At 40.6% G+C, this 11,154-nt stretch overlaps 1 pseudogene; it reads right to left on the bottom strand.

The window, feature by feature from the left end:
* Window positions 1-1,659: 1,659 nt before the first annotated feature.
* On the bottom strand, window positions 1,660-7,605 carry LOC143680322 (F-box/LRR-repeat protein 14-like; annotated as a pseudogene).
* Between the last annotated feature and the right edge of the window lie 3,549 nt (window positions 7,606-11,154).

Raw genomic sequence — 11,154 nt, 5'->3', positions numbered from 1 at the left:
TAGAGAGTGCAATGTAGCACAGCCCAAGCAGCTCAGCCCAGGCCTTTGGAGATGCAGAAGGGAATCACCCCGGGGAAAGTTGTTGGAACCCAGAGGCCTGCTGGAGAGAAGGCCAACAGAGATTACCCTGAGCCTTCCCATATAATAAAGAACCTCAGATGAAAGTTAGCTGCCTTTCCTCTGAAGAACTAATGAAATAAATCCCTTTATTAAAAGCCAGTCCATCTCTGGTAGGTTGCATTCTAGTAGCTAGCAAACTAAGCAGTTGGTTTGGTTGAAGAACTTAATACTGGAACTCCTAACTCTGCCAACCTCCCTGTAAATGAACATTCTCTGTTCTTATTGTAGTTCTCTAACAATTTGAATATTAAATGTTTGATGTTGTCCCACAGCACTTGGATGTTATTCCCCACAATTTTTTTTAATGGCTTATCTTCAAATTCTATAACTCTGTCGTCAGGTGTAGAGATTCTACTGAAAATCACATTGATGGAATTCTTTGTTTCCTATATTGTACTTTTGTGCCATTTAAAAGTTATATTTATAACATTTCTTTTGACACTATCCAATAGATTCTGTCCTTGTGATAAAATTTTTTATCTATCCATGTGTGATTTTGTCTTTGCCACTGACTCTTTTATCCTAGTAACTGACAATGTTCTTTAGCAAAAGACCATTTGGAACACATGTGGTTGAAAAATTTGGTTTCATTTCTCATTGCAGAGAGGAAGAACACATGGTATATGAAACATGTGTTTTCTAAATAAGAACATTCTAGGAAGAACTTATTATAGTATTTAGGCTTCTAAATACTATAGGAAGTATACTATATTCTGTATACTATAGGAAGTATATAGAAGTATTTAGGAGGAGGGTACAGGAAGTATACTCTTCTATATTACTATAGGAAGTATATAGAAGTATTTAGGAAGAGAGTGTGAGGTCAGGTAACCAGGAAGAGGGTACAAGGAAGTGAAGATTTAATTTTATATTGGATGCTTTCAGAAAGTGAAAACTGTTCTATGATATGTTTCTCAATAAATTTTATCTATTGATAGGGTAGACTAAAGTAAGAATAAAACTATCATTTGTAAAATAATGGCGGTTCCTCATTTACTAAGAGAGGAGGATGTTTTGTATTTTGTAGGTTGCACAATGACTTTGACTGAAGTACTTCCAGCCTACCCATGTCTTTTTTATGAGTGTTTGGTAAAAACCTTCAGAGAATATATTGGAAATGAATGCAAACCTCTTGATTCTATCTGCTTTTTGAAACTGGCATTGTAAGCCACCTTTGGCTTTAAATATTCTTTATAATTTACCCGTATTCTTCCTATGTGTCCCTATTTTCTTCTAACCTTTGCACAAGGAGAAACAGTTCGTTCATTCCATCTCCTCTTTGACAGGCTTGTTTTTCATTGGTGTTCTGATTTCTTGGGTGTTTCCAAGCTCATCTTCCTTGGGTGTTCATAGAAACTTTGATTTTGTAGATGATATGGTCTTTAAAAATTGTTAGGGTTAAGGAAATATCCTTTATGCATTTCTACATTCTAAGTAGAAGTGGAAGTTCTATATATCCTTTTAAATTTTATTCACTGTAGTAGCTTCAAATAACTTCTTTCTGGATATCTTTACACTTGCCAGTAAAATTCTATCTGAAATTCTATTTATGCGCCTTGAAAATATAATGGAACTTCAGAACCATTGTAGGTTTAACTAATCTAATTAATTTTCTTATAAAACATTTACTCTTCTCTCATCTACCTTCTCCCCATCATCTATACCACCTCCCTCTCTTCCTCTACCTCCAATGGGATCCCCAAAAAAGAACATTGATGAGTTACCCAGGAGAAATGACTGGCTGAATTTGAGAAAGAAATTCTCTCTTCTGGCTGCTGAAATCAACAGCTCTACTTTTGTTTTATTTTAAATAGAGGAGTTAAGAATCCACAAAAGAATAATTCACAAAACATAGCATCTCACACACCACCTCATCACCACCAACCTGCATCAGTGTAGAACATTTGCTATGAGGAATGTTAGCATTTTCTAAAATAATTGCACTTTTTTTTGAAAACTATATTTCATATTTCTTCTTTTATTATATAAATATAAGTTAACCCTCATACTATAAGAATATAAACATTTTAAGATGATTTTTGTTATTATTCATACATATTCACAAACAGTACAATTAATTGATAAAGGTCTCTGGATTCCTTTTACTCCGTGATGGTAAAGGTCTCACATGTTGCTATGGAAGATTCTAAAAATATAAACAAAAAATCCAACAAAAATATACATCCTACTCAAAAGTGAATCATTTTAAAGCCATAAGTTCCAACCCCAACCAAAATAAGGAAAGTCACCTATTCCTCCATTTAGAAACATTCTTTTAAACGCACAAAATCCTTTTTTTTTTTTTTTAACAGAACAGAGGTTCTGGATTTCAGCCTCCTCCCTCTGCCTTGTGCCCAGGGCTTCTTACAGGCCAGCTCTGCAACCCTGCCTCCGACAGGGGGCGTCAGTGGGTGACCTTTTTGTGAGGAAATTTGGAAAGACAGCAAGGAAGGGTGGAGTTTCAGTATATAATAATCTTCAAGACATAATCTGCATCTCAAAGATACAAACATAAAACCATTTCAACTCTTATTTCTCCCATATATTTGTGCTATAAATTAAGTTAAGATTTAGAAACACGATTGGGTCCTCAAATCCCAGTGGATAAGGAGAAAATTACAGTCAGAAAGTATAAGTGGAACAACTCTTATGGATGGTGGTTGAGAAGAAGCCAAAACAAAAAGAAGTGCAAACCCAAGGGGCATCTCTCCAGGCTAGGCACAAGAATGTTTCAGTCTCAGAATATCTCTGGCAGAACTCCAGGGCTTCAGCGAAAAAAATAAATTAAAAGGTGGTAGCCAGACGCACAGACATATACAATATATACATATGTACATAATATAGTATATTTTCAGCAGAACAAAAACGTATTTTAAAGAGACCGTGATTTAAAATTTCTTCCAAAAAAAAAAAAGAAGATAAAAGATAACAATTAAACGAGCATGAATATCAGAGTTTGGTAAAAAGAGAAGTGATGAGAAAAGACCGGGCCTACTCACAGAACTGGAAGAAAGCCTGCTGTAGTTCGGTTTGCTTTTTATACACTTCAAAATAAAAACCCATCACAGTATTCAAACGAAAGCTTCAGGAAGACAGACATTTCCCTCCGCTCCCCAAGGGTGAATGGACCACTCACTCTCCCCGGGCCCCCACCCGTTTTCAAATGCACCACAGTGGGAAACCGGTAGCTGAATCAGTCCTCCATCCCCCTGCAGAGAGAACTGGGTAAGTAGCTGAGTCCATCTCTCCATCCTCAGGGGAAAGGAGAGGGGAACAGGCAATGGTATCAGAGGAGTGATGGGGTCAGGTCGGTTTCCATCCCCAGATGGGATGAGAATGGGCGCTTGGTGGGGTGGGTGCGGGAGGAGGGAGGAGAAAGGAGCCTGAGGCTTCCTGTCATCGCTCCACCCCATCGACGGCAATGACTAGTGTATTCTTATGCATGGAGTGTGAGGAGGGGGCGGGGGTGGTGAAGGGATGATGAAGAGGGCAGGACGAGGGGAGGGGTGCTGCCGCTCTCACCTGACCATCTACCTCCCTGTCCGTCATCTCCCAGCGCCCTGATAGGCGCACACTGCCCATGGCCAGACGCATGTTACCTGTGTCACTGATGCTGTCACAGGAGCGCATGTTAAGTCTCTGTAGGCTGTCCATGTGCGACAGGGGCAGGAGGTCCGCGTCCGAAATACCTCCGCAAAAGATGAGGTTGAGGCGCCTCAGGCTCCTCAGCCCGCCGGAGACGTGGTTTAAGGAAAGTTCGGTGAGCTGCCGGCAGTCCTGCAGTGTGCGCTGTCCCAGGCGCCGGGAGCCCCCGGCCTCCCTGCGAGTCCTGCCCGCCAGGTGCCGAATGCCCACGTCCGGCAGGTGGCGGCGGCTGCGGAGGTTGAGGCTCTTGAGGCGCTGCAAGCTCCAGGCAATAAGCAAGAGGCCAGTGTTGGTGATGTTACTGTCGCCACCCAGTTCCAGCCCCTCCAGCCCCCTCCAGCCCCTCCAGGTGCTGGGCGATGCGGTGCCGGTGGCTGTCGGTGATCTGCTTGCACAGGCTCGGTTTGGGGGCGCGCAGGGGGCGGATCTCCTGCACCGAGCGTGGCCCTACGCGTCGTCGGGGAGGTGGTGGCAACCGCGAAGGTTGAGACCCTCGAGGCTGGCTACGCCCCGACTCAGGTGGCTGAGGCTGCCGAGGGCCTCGGGATCTGTGCCGGGCGGAAGTCTGGGGCCCGCAGGCTGGGGAACAGCGACGGGCCGGCCCGGGGCGCTGCAGCGCGGCCTCCGCACCCCGCCACGCCCACCTGTGGTAGGCCGCATCCCACCAGGCCGCGCACCCTCGAGCCGCCAGCCCCTTGACCCGGCCGTCCAGGTGGCCGAAGATCGTGGCCTGCAGCTCGGGGAACAGACAGGAGATGTGGATCTCGGTCTTCCTCCACCCGCCTCCGCGGCGCCAGGGGGAGGAGGCGCGAGCCCCGCCGCGGGCCCTGCCTCCCGCCGACCCCTCCCTTCCTGCGGCTCGGTCCGTCAGTCCGTCCGGCCTCCCTGCCCTCCCGCCTTCCCGGACTCCGCTCGGTCCTCAGGCCTGCCGCGTCTTCGCTCCCGGAGCCCGGCCAGGCCGTGTGCCGGCTCCGCGTCTGCCGCCTCCTGCGAGGACCCCTCCGGGGGAGCGGACCCGGGGCGGGTGAGCAGGTGCGCCCTGCCCCGGGCAACGCTGAAACTTCCTGTGCCTTAGTCTCTCGCCGGCTTTTCAAGCCTCCCACTCCGTCCCACCCGCACTCCGCCGCCCAGATCGGGCCCCAAGAGGCTAATCGGAGCCGCCGGGCACACGTCCCTTCTACCCCTGCCTTGTGGGACACTTGGGATCCGTCCCGGGACCGGGGACGCAGGGGCTGGAGCGTGGCTCGTCGCAGACCCAGGGTAGCCAGGAGGGCCCGCGTTTTCAATTGGACTATTTTTTTTACATAGTTACCTTTGTTACAATTGATGAAAGTTTATTAAACTAGTTCTATCGTCCATTATTTGCAATCAGTGTAATTTTCCCATATACCAGTCTATTATTACCACCTTATATTGGTATCATATGCTTGGTATAGGGCATAAAAGAACATTCCTACACTTGTACTAATAATTATAATCTGTCATCTATGATAGAGTTCATCACACAGCAGTCTTATGTTATATCTTTTAATTTTTATTATAGTAAAATCCCAAACTTTCCTCTTTTACAAAAATTCACCTACATAGATCAGTGCTGTTGAGTACCCTTGCAATAATGACTGCAATCACCATCATCCATATCCAAACCTGTATTAAAAGACTTGTCATGGTCAGGTTCATGTGTCAGCTTGGCCAAGTGGTGGTACTTATTTGTCTGGTTGGGCAAGTGCTGACCTGTCTGTTGTGATGAGGACATTTCATAGAATTAAGTCATGATCACGTGGGCTGCATCCACAGCTGATTCCATTTGTAATCAGCCAGGGGGCGTGTGTTCTGCAATGAGTGATGGTTAATCTAATCACTGGAAGTCTTTTAAGGAGATTCAGAAGAGACAGGCTCTCTTCTTGCTTCCACCTGTGAGCCCCTCCTGTGGAGTTCGTCCAGACCCTCCATCGGAATTGTGGGATTCACAGCCTGTGAATCCTGTGGATTTTGGATTCTGCATTCCCACAATTACAGGAGACACTTTTATCAATTTTATATTTGTGAGTGTTTCCTGTTGATTCTGTTTCCCTAGAGAACCCTAACTAATACAAGACTATATAGAAATTCTGTACAAGTTAAGCATCAACTCTCCTTTCTCTAATCTCAATTTCTGGTAACGTGTTCTCGATTCTACCTCTATGAGCTTGCTTATTACAATTAGTTCATGAGAGTGAAATTATAAAATATTTGTCCTTTGTGTCTGTCTTATTTCACAAAGAATAAGTGTCTTCGGGTCTATAGTTAATTTTCTGTGAACAGCATATAATTGGGTCATACTTTGTAAAATCAATTCTGCCAGGCTATGTCTTCTTATTGGGGAGTTTAATCCATTAACATGCAATGTTATTACTTTAAAGTTAGTACCTACCTCAACCATTTTATCCTTGGGTTTTATGTCATATCCTATTTTGTCTCTCTTTTTACCCTTTTAGCTACACTTGCTGATAACCTTCATTTCTGCACTCCAAGCTTCTCTCTCTCCTGACTTTTCAGACTGCAGAACTTCCTCTGAAGAAATGGAAGTCCTGGGAGTCATGTCCCACATAGGGGGGAAGCAATGGGTTTACCTGCCAATTTGACTTTGAGAGAGAGGCCACATCTGAGTAATAAAAGAGGTTCTCAGGGCAGGGTTGAGGGGGGTACTCTTAGGCATAATTATAAGTAGGCTTGGCTTCTCCTTTTCAGGAATAAGTTTCATAAGGGCAAGTCCCAGGATTGAGGATCTGACTCATCAAATTGGTAGTCCCCAATGATTGCAAGAATATCAAGTCTTCCCCAGCTGGGGAAGTTTAATATTTCTACCTTTTCCCCCAGTTCTAAAGGGGAATTTGCAAATAGCTTTTAATCTTCTGACCAGATTACTTTGGGATATATTAGGTGCCACACTACTCTGTACAAACCAGCACGATTTCACTACTTTTCGAAGGTTCCATGTAGTTATGATGTTAACCATACAACTTAAATTAGATAGTGTGCTGCAGAAAATATAAATTTTGCAACAGGTAAACATCTCTTCCTTTGGTCTTGCATAGAAGTTGAAGTTTTAAACACAGACAATATAATCCTTAATTCTTTAGGTTTACTTACCTTAGTCTGAAGGGCAGGACTTTTGCTGATGAAGTCTCTTATTTTCTGTTTACCTGTGAATACTTTAAACACCCCCTCATTTTTGAAGGATGGTTTTGCCTGGTAAAAGGTTCTTGGCTGACAGTTTTTCTCTTTCAGTAGCTTAAATATATCATATAACTGCCTTCTCACCTCCATCATTCTAATAAGAAATCAATACTTAGTCTTATTGCTGTTATCCTTTATTTGATGAATCTCATTTTTCTTACTGCTTACAAGATTCTTTTTTTATTTTTATCATTTGACATTCTGGTTAGTGTATGTCTTAGAGTATGTCTATGAGAATTTATTCTGTTTGGAGCATGTTACACTTCTTGAATATGTTTATTGATGTCTTTCATAAGAGTTGAGAAATTCCCAGCCCTTATCTCCTCATATATTCTTTCTGCCCCCTTTCTATTCTCTTATTCTGGATCACCCATGATGCATATGTTTCTTTACTTTCTGCTGTCATTCAAATCACTTTTCTTAATATATTCTTTCTCTGTCCATAAGGTTTTGATTGTCTTCTTTCCTACCTCTTTCTATGAGACAGTTCAGCTTATCTCTTAGGGCTCTCTTTTCATACCAGTCTATTCTGTGCTCTTCTCTGGCAATGCTCCCATTCCTATAGTCCTCTGAGAATAGTGATCCATAGAGCAGTAGACGGTATTCTGGAAGTAGATGCATGTTCTGTGCCACCAGAAGCAGTGCTGTTGTGCAAGGGCTTGGAAGGGGTAGGGTTGCCACTCCACCAGACATTGAGGAGGAAACCTTAATTTATAGTTGACTCCTGTTCTTCAAATCTAATGAAGTCTGTCCTGCCAGGTTTCCAAATTGACCCCAGTGTTCCTTCCATTTTCTTGCTATTGAAATGGGAATATTCATCTTATGGAAATTTAATGACTCAGAGTTTTGTGGCTGGGAGAAGTGCAAACTGAGTCATCAGCAAAGTGATTCTTCTCTATCTGTAGCATTCTAGGGCTGGCTGCTGGGAGTCGTTAATTCTTAGTTTTTCTGTTATGTGAAAAATGGACATGTCTAAGTTTTCTCTTTTCTCCTCTGGATTCCAGTGACTTCCAGCTTCATCTCTCACTTTCATTCTGTATCTGAGTTTCATTCTGCTTATAAAGGACTCCAGAAATCAGATTAAAATGCATGTGTGATTGAGACCGACACACATAAAAATAACTTCTACAAATACATAACTACAAAAAATAACTTCAAAATAACTTAAAAAAATGACAAAAATAACTAAAAAAAACTTCTACAAAATGTCCTATTTCAAATGGAGTCACATTATAAAATGACAAAAAAATAAGTAAATAAAATAAAACTATAATGGGTTCACAATCATAGAAATGCATTTACATTTAAGGAAACATTTTTTCTTTTTTAAATACATAAGGCAATCCCCAACAGAGTTATATTATGTTTTTTAAAATTTTTGTGTTTAATCATTTTTTCCAGTTAATTGTGGTATATGGTGAGAGGTTGGGGTCCACATCATTCTGTTGCATATATATATCCAGATTCCCCAATAACATTTGTTAAATAAACTATTCTTTGTCAATTGAGTGGAGCTGGGACCCTTTTCAAAATCAGTTGGCCTTTAATATGAGGTTTGATTTCTGAACACCTAATTCAGTTCCATTGGTATAAATATCTGTCCTTGTGATGTTTTGATTACTGTAGCTTTATGATAAGTTTTAAAATCAGAAGTTGTTAGTCCTCCAACATCCTACTTCTTTTTAAAGAAGGTTTTGCTATTTAGGGCCCCTTATATGACTTCCTTATCAGTTTGATGTCTAGTTTTTCCATTTCCACAAAAAAAGCTTTTGGAATTTTGAATGAGATTGCACTGAACCTGCAAATTATTTTGGGTAGAATTGAATTCTTAACAATATTTAACTTCCAACTCATGAACATGGAATGTCTTTCCATTTCTTTAATTCATTTCAGCAATGTTTCATGTTTTTGGTGTATACATCCTAAACATCTTTGGTTTAAATTCAAACCTAGGTTAATTTGGCTGCTTTTTTTATTTGGAACTTTTAAAAATGTCCGTTTAAGACTGTTCATTATTCAAGTATAGAAACACTGCTGAACTATTTGATATTGTATCCTGAGACATTGCTAACTTAGTTTATTATCTCTAGGAGATAGCAGCTTTACTGTGGATTTTTCAAAATTTTCTATATGTGGCATAATGCCATATGAAAATAGTGAGAGTTTTATTTCTTCCTTCTCAATTTGGACATGTTTTATTTCCTTTTTGTGTTGTTTTGAAACTGTCATGTACCTCAGAAAAGCCATGTTCTTCTAATCCAATCTTGTGGGGGCAAAATGATTGTTGGGTGTGAATTTTTTATTAGATTGTTCCCATGAAAATGTGACCCTGCCCATCCAAGGTGAGCCATACACCTCTTACTGGAGTCCTTTAAGAGAGGAACATTTTTTTTTTTTTAATTTTTTTATTAATCAAAAAAAAGAAAAGAAATTAACACAACATTTAGAAATCATTCCATTCTACAAATGCACTCAGTAATTCTTAGTATCATCACATAGATGTATGATCATCATTTCTTAGTACATTTGCATCGATTTAGGAAAAGAACTAGCAAAACAGCAGAAAAAGATATAGAATGTTAATATAGAGAAGAGAATTAAAATAATAATACTAACAATATATATATATATAAAAAGGAAAAAGAAAAAAACAAAAACAAAAGATACAAACACACAAACAAACAAACAAAAAACCATATTTCAGGTGCAGCTTCATTCAGTGTTCCAACCTAGTTACATTACACTTAGGTATTATTGTGCTGTCCATTTTTGAGTTTTTGTATCTAGTCCTGTTGCACAGTCTGTATCCCTTCAGCTCCAATTACCCATTATCTTACCCTGTTTCTAACTCCTGCTGGTCTCTGTTACCAATGATATATTCCAAGCTGATTCTCGAATGTCGGTTCACATCAGTGGGACCTTACAGTATTTGTCCTTTCGTTTTGGGCTAGACTCACTCAGCATAATGTTCTCTAGGTCCATCCATGTTATTACATGCTTCATAAGTTTAGTCTGTCTTAAAGCTGCATAATATTCCATCGTAGGTATACGCCACAGTTTGTTTAGCCACTCATCTGTTGATGAACATTTTGGCTGTTTCCATCTCTTTGCAATTGTAGATAATGCTGCTATAAACACTGGTGTGCAAATGTCCGTCTGTGTCTTTGCCCTTAAGTCCCTTGAGTAGATACCTAGCAGTGGTATTGCTGGGTCATAATCCATTCTGCCATTCTATGTCTTTTGATTGGGAAATTCAGTCCATTAACTTTTAGTATTATTACTGTTTGGATAATATTTTCCTCTACCATTTTGGCTTTTGTATTATATATATCATATCTGATTTTCCTTCTTTCTACACTTTACTCCATACCTCTCTCTTCTGTCTTTTCGTATCTGACTCTAGTGCTCCCTTTAGTATTTCTTGCAGAGCTGGTCTCTTGGTCACAAATTCTCTCAGTGACTTTTTGTCTATAAATGTTTTAATTTCTCCTTCATTTTTGAAGGACAATTTTGCTGGATATAGGAGTCTTGGTTGCCAGTTTTTCTCTTTTAGTAATTTAAATATATCATCCCACTGTCTTCTAGCTTCCATGGTTTCTGCTGAGAAATCTACACATAGTCTTATTGGGTTTCCCTTGTATGTGACAGATTGTTTTTCTCTTGCTGCTTTCAAGATCCTCTCTTTCTCTTTGACCTCTGACATTCTAACTAGTAAGTGTCTTGGAGAACACCTATTTGGGTCTATTCTCTTTGGGGTGCGCTGCACTTCTTGGATCTGCAAATTTAGGTCTTTCATAAGAGTTGGGAAATTTTCAGTGATAATTTCTTCCATTAGTTTTTCTCCTCCTTTTCCCTTCTCTTCTCCTTCTGGGACACCCACAACACGTATATTTGTGCGCTTCATATTGTCATTCAGTTCCCTGATCCCCTGCTCAAGTTTTTCCATTCTTTTCCCTATAGTTTCTGTTTCTTTTTGGAATTCAGATGTTCCATCCTCCAGTTCACTAATTGTAGCTTCTGTCTCTTTAGATCTACCATTGTAGGTATCCATTGTTTTTTCCATTTTTTCTTCTTTGTCTTTCACTCCCATAAGTTCTGTGATTTGTTTTTTCAGATTTTCTATTTCTTCTTTTTGTTCAGCCCATGTCTTCTTCATGTCCTCCCTCAATT

This window comes from Tamandua tetradactyla, chromosome 4 (assembly GCF_023851605.1).
Source record: "Tamandua tetradactyla isolate mTamTet1 chromosome 4, mTamTet1.pri, whole genome shotgun sequence".
Classification (NCBI taxonomy): Eukaryota; Metazoa; Chordata; class Mammalia; order Pilosa; family Myrmecophagidae; genus Tamandua; species Tamandua tetradactyla.
The sequence above is the reverse complement of the archived record's forward strand: the minus strand, read 5'-3'. Positions and strand labels throughout refer to the sequence as shown.